At 36.9% G+C, this 11,111-nt stretch overlaps 1 protein-coding gene across 2 annotated transcripts in view; it reads left to right on the top strand.

Moving 5' to 3' along the window:
• The window catches only part of CD320 (CD320 molecule), a 279,707-nt gene that overhangs the window by 169,564 nt on the left and 99,032 nt on the right, over positions 1-11,111 (top strand). The window lies entirely within an intron of this gene.

Here is an 11,111-nt window from a genome sequence, read left to right as displayed (position 1 = left end):
ACCTTATGTGGCATATTGTGCGATGTAGCAGCAAACAGTAGAGGGAAGACTTGTGCTTCAAACTGTGCAGAAGAAATTGCAGTAAGACGAATTCAGAGATAGATACAGTGGATATAAAAAGTGTACACACCCATGTTAAAATGCCAGGTTTTTGTGATATAAAAATGAGATCACAATAAATCATTTCAAAACTTTTCCCACCTTTACTGTGACCTATAGCCTCTACAATTCAATTGAAAAACAAGCAAATCTGTTAGGGGAAAAAATAAAAAATGTACAATAAGCTGGGTGCATAAGTGTGCACACCATTAAACTAATACTTTGTTGAAGCACCTTTTGATTTAATTACAGCATTCAGTTTTCTTGGGTACACACCTGCCATCAATTAGAGACTTTGAGTAACCCCAAATAAAGTTTAGCTGTCCTAGTATGACTTTCCTGACATTTGCTCAGTTGCCTGCTACAGCAAAGGCCATGGTTTGTAGACAGCTTACAAAGCATCAAAGGGATCTCATTGTTGAAGGGTATCAGTCAGGAGAAGGGTACAAAATAATTCCATAGCATTGAATATACCATGAAACACAGTGAAGACAGTCATCAAAAAGTGGAGAAAATATGGGACAACAGTGACGTTGCAAAGAACTGAATGTCCCCCAAAATTGATGAAAAGACCAGACGAAAACTGGTCAGAGTGGCTGCCAAGAGACCTACAACAACACTGAAGGAGATGCATGAATGTCTGGAAAGTACTGGTTGTGTACTACATGTGACAAGAATCTCACGTATTCTCCATGTGTCTGGGCTATGGGGTAGGGTTGCAAGATAGAAGCCTTTTCTTACACAGAAAAACATCCAAGCTCAGCTAAAATTTACAAAACAATACATCAAGTCTCCCAAAAGCATGTGAGAAAATGTGCTATGGTCTGATGAGACCAAAGTTTAACTTTTTGGCCACAATTCCAAAAGTTATGTTTGGGGCAAAAACAACACTTTTTGCATCACCAAAAGAACACCATTCCCACGGTGAAGCATGGTGGTGGCAGTATCGTGCTTTGTGGTTGCTTTTCTTCAGCTGGACCTGGGGTTTTAGTCAAGGCGGAGAGAATTATGAACAGTTCCAAACACCAGACACTGTTGGCCCCAAACCTTCAGGTGCCTGCTGGAAACCTGAAGATGAAGAGGAATTTCTCCTTCCAACATGACAATGACCCCAAGCATACATCCAAATCAACAAAATAATGGCTTCACCAGAAGAAAATTAAAGTGTTGGAATGGCCTGCCAGTGCCCAGACCTAAATCCAACAGAAAATCTGTGTGGTGTCCTGAAGAGGGCTTGTACACAAGAGATGCCCTCGCAATCTGACACATTTGGAGCGCTTTTGCAAGGAAGAGTGGGCAAATATTGCCAAGTCAAGATGTGCCATACTCAGACTTCTACCCAAGAAGACTGAATGCTGTAATTAAATCAAAAGGTGCTTCAATAAAATATTAGTTTAAGGATGTGCACACATGCAACCAGCTTATTGTACATTTTTTTTATTTTTTTATATTTTTTCCCCTAACAGATTTCTTTGTTTTTCAGTTGAATTGTACAGGTTATAGGTCACATTAAAGGTGGGAAAAGTTTTGAAATGATTTATTGCGGTCTCATTTTTATATCACAAAAATTTGGCATTTTAACAGGGATGTGTACACTTTTTATATCCACTGTAGATCACGCTCTCCTTATCCTCAAGAATGCAAAGGAAGTGACCAGAATGCAAAGGAAGTGACCAGAACAGAAAGGAAGTGACCAAAACGCAAAGGAAGTGACCTTTCTTCTTTAACATGGAAACTTTCCAGCCTTTCCAAAGCAGAAGAGAGAACTGAAGAGAGCCGTGTTTTCTGTTACCTAAGGATGAGAAAGAGAGAGGGAGAGAATGTCACAGTGCCATTTATTAATATCTAATATGACGCAACACTAAGCCACTGAGACTCCTGTTATTGCTGCATTTTGTGTCTTTTGGGACTGATTGATTGTAATGCAGGCACTACAGTTTTGCTTTTGGCAGGTACAGTATGATAAAAGTACAGGAAGTGACTTATCTTTAAAAAAATTAATGATTGTTCTTGGATAAATTAAATAATTACAGCAACATCAAAATTAGAGTACATCTTTCTGTACATGTCACCCTGTTCCAGAAAGCAGCCACTGTTTTAACAATACTTTGGTAGCTAACTTGCCTGGAATTAGAGAACGAGGGATGGAATATGAACAAGCCATCTTTTCATGTTTGGTGTTACTGAAGACTTCAGTTATGACACTGTTGGATATAGCACTTGTACGGTTAAGGGTTGAAGCAGTGAAAGGGAAAGGCAGCTCTTTGGAAGTTTAATAGGACAACTGGTACCTTTCTGCCTGCCTGACCTGTCATTCTGAAAGCCAGAAAGCTGTTTTATAAGGTACTGGAAGCAGGTGATATGTTTTAGCAAGGATTAGGTGCTTTCAGGAGTGTAAGAGCAGCAATATAGAGATCTAAGCCTCCGGTTAGTAAGTTTTGCAGATGTTGCTACTCATGGTGATATAGACAACATACATCCTTCCTGCAAAAATGCTTTTATAACTTGATCAATAAAATGCCAATTTAGTTCTAGAACGGTTTCCCCCCAAAACCCAGTCACTAAAGCCGTGGACAAGGGGAAGATGGTGCACACCACTTACCTTGACCTGGCCAAAGCCTTCGATACTATTCCCCACTTGGGTATAATAGATAAACTCTCTCAACTAGGTATCAGTCCATATGTTACCAGAGGGGTAGCAAACTGGCTCACTGATAGAACCCACCAAATCAAAATAGGGGAAGCCTCCTCAAGCAGAAGACCCCCTAAGGAGTGGTGTACCCCAGGGATCAGTCCTGGGGCTTCTGTTGTTTGGGATATACATTTCTGAGATGCAGGCCAAAACCCGTATGCTGTGACTGACCAAGTTTGTAGATGACTGCAAGCTGGGTGCTGTCACCAATTCTCCTAGTGATGTGGACATCCTCCAGGAGGGTCTTACGCAAACAAATGACTGGTGCCAGAAACATAGCCTCAAACTGAATGCCAAAAAATGCATTTTCATCTCCTTTGGGGAGAGTGACGTCCCCACAAATTATCACATTAATAATGTCCTAAGCACACAATCAGTCGTGAGGGACTTCGGCACCCAGGTTGATAGCAAACTGACTTTTGACCACCATATTGCCTCCATTGTACAGAAAGCTTTCTACATGGCCCACCTTATTAATAATTGTATCTCATCCAGGGACAAAGGAGGTCATAACATCGCTGTATTCTTTCGTCATAAGACCCATTATTGAATACAATGCCCCTTTCAACATGTATCATACAAAGCACATGCAGCAGCTGGAGAGACCACAGAGGTGCTTCACCAGGAGAATCCAGGGCCTCAAACGTCTACCCCACACACGTAGGCTAAAAGCGCTGTCCCTCTATTTAGTTTCCTACAGACTCCACAGAGGTGATCTCTGTCTGGCATACAAAGCAATCTCAGACCCCACCTTGATGGAACTGCTGCATATCCGCAAGTCGAGCTCCACTCAAGTAACCCACACTTGTGACCTCAACCTGGTGTGTGACATCAATAGAACTTGTTTGGGGGGACAAATTTGTTTCCCAGAGACTCCCCCTTCTGTGGAATACACTCCCTTTCCACATCAAGCAGAGTACCTCATTAACCCTTTTAAGCGCAACCTGGATAACTGGATAGGGAACAGAAAATATACCCCTGGGATTCCACCTGTGTGTCTGCTGGACAGGGGCATTGGATGCTGACTTGTAGGAGCATGGGCTAAATTCTTGGTTAGGCTTGTAAGGGCCTCAGAGCTAATAGCCTAGTAACTTCCTATGACCATATATATATATATATATATATATATATATATATATATATATATATATATATATATATATATATATATTTATGATACGATGTATAGCTACAAAATGTGTATGAATACATTGTATAATGTATGGAAGACACTTCAAAATTTGTTGGCAGTAGTCATTTTATTTCCATTAACAAATGCACAAATTCTCTTACCAAGGACCTTAGAAGTTAGTAGATAGTAGTGTATTTATAACACATTGATTGTTATTTCCATTAACAAATGCACAAATTATCTTACCAAGGACCTTAGAAGTTAGTAGATAGTAGTGCATTAATAATACATTGATTGCCAGACTGCTTGCTGGTAGCAGTGCGAGTTACATGCTTTTTATGAACTGTATTAGCTAAGATGGTGGGGGTCATTAAGATTGGCAGTAAGAATCATTCCCTTTGTTGGTACCTGGCTTGCTGAAACCTATTGGGCTGTGCCTGGAAAACCAATTTACCCTGAGGGTTGGTGACATTGGAGTTACATATGTCCGGTGGTAAGGCCTCTTCTATGGGATGTTTTATAAGTTTTTGCCTTCTCCACAAAATAATCAGTCGGATGGACTTCAGCATGTCTGGTGTAAGCAGAGCCAATGATCTCCATTGGCCAAGTGGTAACTTTCTCTTGTCAGATTATAGTTTCATTTAGCTATGTTGCTTCTTTCCCGTTATTCTTTTAAAAAATATTACATACTTAAACTGTAAAAGGTAAGTATATTACATACTTAAACTGTAAAAGGTAATGTAAAATTAGTGTCTTGTAGAGCCTTTGCAAGTAAAGCTTTGAAAGCAGCCCTGTGTTATGATCAGCTGTTGAAATACATCAGTAAAACATGACGAAACTGTCAGAGTGCACACATATTTTTGTGCTAATGTGCATTTCACTGAAGTGTTTGACAGATGACAATAGGGAGGAAGCCCAGGACATGAACTAGGTTAAACGCCTTGATTTGTTACATGCACATCTCTCACAATTAGCCAAAGTGGGATACTTTTGAGTTTAACAGAAATGCTGGAGTATAACAAATTCATTAAAGATAACCCAAAAGTAGCTGTACAAGCAAATGGCCATCTGGATGCTTCTGTTATGTTCTTGCTGAAGATAGCAACCTACCATAGAGGTCTTGATCTTAAGAACAGCAGCCAATATATAAAGTATATCAAATTGATATAAATATTAAATGTACTTTGTCAGGCTTTATATCCTTTTCATTTTTCTTTCAAACAAATGAGACTTGGAGCTAACATTTACCTTAGTCAACTCCAGTCTTCAGTACAAAAGTAAACGTACATCAGCCCCTGCCTCTCATTGCTTTTTTAACCAGTAAATATGTTACAGGGGCTAACATTTACCTTAGTCAACTCCAGTCTTCAGTACAAAAGTAAACGTACATCAGCCCCTGCCTCTCATTGCTTTTTTAACCAGTAAATATGTTACAGGGGCTAACATTTACCTTAGTCAACTCCAGTCTTCAGTACAAAAGTAAACCTACATCAGCCAATAAATCCAATAACCACGGAAGCAGTTCACCAGCGATGACCAACACACTTTATTGCAAGCACAGAAAACTAATCACTGCAAAACGTAAACGCTGTTAACATCCACAATGCGTTTTCGTCTCCACAAACATGTAAGACTTCTTCAGACTAACAAATGTAATTTAAAATCACCTAATATACTCACATGTGGTCTGTGCCGACCAATAAAATTCATTAAATTCATAATTAACATTGAAAACATCTGTTTACAAGGCTCATTTGAAGTTACCATTTACAACTATTAAAACACACTTCGATATTTGATTTTAAAAAAACTCCCTTCTTCATTAGTTTAAAATTCATGATCACTCAATAATTTATTTAAAACCACATTAAATAAATAAATACAAATATAATAAAAACTACTAAATATTTATACCTTTTAAAACCTTTTGTATTCTTTGTTTCATGAAAAATTCATTCCTAGCCTACTAGCACCATCTGCTGACCTAAAAGAGCAATTACAAATGAAACTAAATCTTGGCTGCTCTTAGTTTTAACACTGAGGTTAGGGAAATGTGGTCATTAAGCCCTGGGAAATTAGTAGCATCTAATAAAATTTGCCACCAGAGCTCCTTAAATTCTAATTTTTCTTCCCAAGGGCCCCCTCTTATTTCTCTTTTGACCTGTTCCAATACAAAGAAGGTGAATTTGGCATTATTACAATCTAACGTGTGTTTGAACAGAGCATTTGTTTCTTTTCTCTTAGATATCTCGTAAATATGCTCATAAATTCTCTTTTTTAATGCCCTCTCAGTCTTCCCCACATAATATGACTTACATTCCAAACACGTAGCTAAATACACCACTCCCTGTGTATCACAGTTAAAATATCCAGAGGCAGTTATATTAATGTCCCTTGTTGATACCAAAATTTCCATCTTGTTACTAATGTGTGGGCACTGATTACAGTGTCCACATTGATATGTTCCATATTTTCTATTTTTATCATATAGTGACATTTTCGTAGAAATTTCATTACTATTACCTGTTTTATTATTTTCCAACAAATTTTTAATGCTTCTGCCATTTTTGTATACAACCTTAGGCATCTCTTTCTTGTTATTCAAGATGTCAGTGTATGAAACAAAATTGCTCCATTCTTTGTGGAAAATCTTTCTTACTTTAATATTCAAATTATTAAACTCCATCACTAATGCTGAATTATATTGTCCATCATTGACTACATTAGTTTTATTCTGCTTATTAAAAGATGGCAAATTGACATTATTTACTATTAATTCTACACCTTTTATAGGTTTATATTTACCTAATCTATTTTCCTCTACCTCTTTTCTAGTTCTTGAAACAAATTCATAGGGTAGCCCTGGCTAAAACATTCCCTCCAGTGTGTTACATTCCTTAATAAAGTCATCCTCTTTACTAGTCATACAACACCCCCTCACAAATTGTCCCTTGACAATATTCTTTTTACAGTGTGGGGGGTGCGCGCTAGTGAAATGTAAATAGGAATTGCAGAAGGTGTTTTTCCTAAAAACCTTGGTTTCAAAATCCCTATTATTCACATTCTTGTATATTTCAACGTCCAAATATTGTAACCTATCTACGGACGTAGTAAACGTGAATTTTAAAAAATTAGTAGTATTCTGTAGATAATTCATAAATTCCGATAGTTTTTCACTACCCCAATCCAAAAAATAACTATGTCATCTAGAAACCGCCTGTAAAGGGTCCAATATTGAGTATATTCTGAGTTGTGTACAAAATTGGACTCCCAAGCTGCTAACACAATGTTAGCATATGTGGGTGCGCAAGCCGCACCCATTGCTACTCCACTAATTTGCTGGTAATACTCATCATTAAAGACCATAAAGTTATTCTTTAGTACAACATCCACCAATGCTACCACTGCATTTTTCTCCCAATGTGACAACTTTTTGTCGAGAAAAATCATATCCTCAAATGATCTCATACCTTCATGGTGGGGTATACATGAAAATAAATCAATGACATCAATTGTCACAAAATGAGATCATTTGAGAATAAATCTGACTTAATGTCCCTCAATAGGTCCCAAGAATCCTTTAATATATATTTGTTCATGGCCCAAATATGTTTTGCTGTTATATCCACATATTTGGCCAAGCTGGTAGTCTTGGAACCATCCGCTGAGACTATCGGTCTTAACGGTGGGTCACTGACATTCTTATGTACCTTTGGTATCCCAAAAATAATGGGTATCCTTGGTTTAGGTACATACAAAAACTGATGTAATTTAACATCTATTATGCCTTCCAGTAGCAAATTGTCTAAAATGTTATCTATTTTTTGGTAGGCTAATTGTACTTCATTTAAAGAAACTATTCTATATTTGTTACCATCACCTAAGATACTATACATTTTACCATCATAGATAATGTTTTCCATTATAACCACCCCTCCCCCTTTGTCAGGTTTCATAATCCTGACTTGATTATTGAACCTTAACTCATTTAATATATTATGTTCTTCTTTTGTGATATTATATTCTTTCTCCACAAATTTAAATTCTTCTCTAATTTTCTTCTCTAATATCAGGTCAAGGTTTCTAATCTGGGGGTGATAGGGGGGATTATATGTACTTCTCCTGATGAGTATATTTTCCTGGCGGTTTTCATCCAACACCTTAGGGGGAAGTGTAACACAAAGATTCACTTTCCTTAGGAACAACTTCATATCTATTAAGGACTGAACCAGGTCACCTTTCGTGTTAGGAATGAATTTGAACCCCTTACTTAAAATATCAAAATGTGTTTTATTAATGCTAACGTTGCTAAAATTGTAAATGGAAAAATTATTAAGTGAATATGTAGTTCCTGTACATAGGATACCTGTGCTTAACTCGTCCTCCACTGTCAAGCTGATATCAGGGCTCACTTGTTGTGTCATAATTTCCATCTCCTCAGGGGAAAAAATGTGGGTGGGTTCGAGGGTATTAATAACTACATCTAATATCTCCCTCTCCCCCTTCTCCCTCCCCTCCATTGAAAATTTTGATATCTATTGTCATTTCCATGGTGCTTCGTTCTATTTAATGGTGGAAATTCAGTATCGTAATTAATCCACCCTTCTTCTTCCTCAGGAATATTACTAGAGTCATACCTAATGTTACTCTTCTTATAGCCAATTCTGCTGTTGTGTTCCCATTTTATAGCAGGTGGCTTAGGGTAACTAATGTCATTCTGGTATTCCTCAATATCTCTCCTTAATTTCTTAATTTTTCTTTGTTCTAAAATAGAACATTTAGCATCCACTTCTGAGCCCATATTTAAATATTTTTCCTTTTCTTTTTTAACTTCAAACAGCATATCCTTCTTAATAAAATCATCCAGGACTCTAATTTCTTCTTCCAAACTTTCTAATTTCCTATTATTTTCTTTTATAATGAGCCTCAATATACTAATACCACATTCATTAAACACATTCACAAGTTCAGTATGAAACAATGTACCAGTTTCTACATTATTAGGGTATTTCCAGACCCTTAAACCCTTTGGTACTATTTTTTGTTTGATACATTCCTTGAGATAACAATTTTCTATGTTCATTGATTTATATCTATACATCATGCCAGACAATTTATTGATTTTCATAGCATAAGAGTCACCATCCACTGGTGCACCCTCTTCTGCTCTGTATAATTTAGTGTCCATAGGATTTTTAAGCCATTCTAACATATCAAAATTGTCAGTAATGGGAGAAACAGTACCTGAGGCTTTTAAACCTGAGCAATTGCTCTTGCAATTCCGGTCAGTTAAACCCCGACTCTCGTTGCTACCCATACATTCTCCTAATCTTTGTAGAACCATTGGCGTGTTTGCAGGATCGAAGTTGCTACCATTCGGTTCCGCTTCCTCCGTCCGCCCAGGGCTCTTTTCAAGATTATGTCTTTTCCTCTTACTTTTGGAACGCCCTGCTTCCTCGGTCCATTCGGACGTACCATCCGCTTCTTGGCTTCTTTTTGTAGCAACTAAAGCCGAGCAAAGTGGGGTGAGTAACTCAATCAATTCAGTTAACTGACCTATAAGTTTTCGGGACTGTCCCAAGTCCTCCCGGTTCAAAGCCGTAGCACTGCTGTCCATGATGAAGCGCCGTACCAAACAAACACAAAAAAGGCGCCAAATTCGAAATACAAAGCCAATAAATCCAATAACCACGGAAGCAGTTCACCAGCGATGACCAACACACTTTATTGCAAGCACAGAAAACTAATCACTGCAAAACGTAAACGCTGTTAACATCCACAATGCGTTTTCGTCTCCACAAACATGTAAGACTTCTTCAGACTAACAAATGTAATTTAAAATCACCTAATATACTCACATGTGGTCTGTGCCGACCAATAAAATTCATTAAATTCATAATTAACATTGAAAACACCTGTTTACAAGGCTCATTTGAAGTTACCATTTACAACTATTAAAACACACTTCGATATTTGATTTTAAAAACTCCCTTCTTCATTAGTTTAAAATTCATGATCACTCAATAATTTATTTAAAACCACATTAAATAAATAAATACAAATATAATAAAAACTACTAAATATTTATACCTTTTAAAACCTTTTGTATTCTTTGTTTCATGAAAAATTCATTCCTAGCCTACTAGCACCATCTGCTGACCTAAAAGAGCAATTACAAATGAAACTAAATCTTGGCTGCTCTTAGTTTTAACACTGAGGTTAGGGAAATGTGGTCATTAAGCCCTGGGAAATTAGTAGCATCTAATAAAATTTGCCACCAGAGCTCCTTAAATTCTAATTTTTCTTCCCAAGGGCCCCCTCTTATTTCTCTTTTGACCTGTTCCAATACAAAGAAGGTGAATTTGGCATTATTACAATCTAACGTGTGTTTGAACAGAGCATTTGTTTCTTTTCTCTTAGATATCTCGTAAATATGCTCATAAATTCTCTTTTTTAATGCCCTCTCAGTCTTCCCCACATAATATGACTTACATTCCAAACACGTAGCTAAATACACCACTCCCTGTGTATCACAGTTAAAATATCCAGAGGCAGTTATATTAATGTCCCTTGTTGATACCAAAATTTCCATCTTGTTACTAATGTGTGGGCACTGATTACAGTGTCCACATTGATATGTTCCATATTTTCTATTTTTATCATATAGTGACATTTTCGTAGAAATTTCATTACTATTACCTGTTTTATTATTTTCCAACAAATTTTTAATGCTTCTGCCATTTTTGTATACAACCTTAGGCATCTCTTTCTTGTTATTCAAGATGTCAGTGTATGAAACAAAATTGCTCCATTCTTTGTGGAAAATCTTTCTTACTTTAATATTCAAATTATTAAACTCCATCACTAATGCTGAATTATATTGTCCATCATTGACTACATTAGTTTTATTCTGCTTATTAAAAGATGGCAAATTGACATTATTTACTATTAATTCTACACCTTTTATAGGTTTATATTTACCTAATCTATTTTCCTCTACCTCTTTTCTAGTTCTTGAAACAAATTCATAGGGGTAGCCCCTGGCTAAAAACATTCCCTCCAGTGTGTTACATTCCTTAATAAAGTCATCCTCTTTACTAGTCATACGACACCCCCTCACAAATTGTCCCTTGACAATATTCTTTTTACAGTGTGGGGTGCGGCTAGTGAAATGTAAATAGGAATTGC

This window comes from Protopterus annectens, chromosome 13.part0 (genome assembly GCF_019279795.1).
Source record: "Protopterus annectens isolate FY-2018-M chromosome 13.part0, PAN1.0, whole genome shotgun sequence".
Classification (NCBI taxonomy): domain Eukaryota; kingdom Metazoa; phylum Chordata; order Ceratodontiformes; family Protopteridae; genus Protopterus; species Protopterus annectens.
Note: the sequence above shows the minus strand (reverse complement) of the source record. Positions and strands in the feature narration are given on the sequence as shown.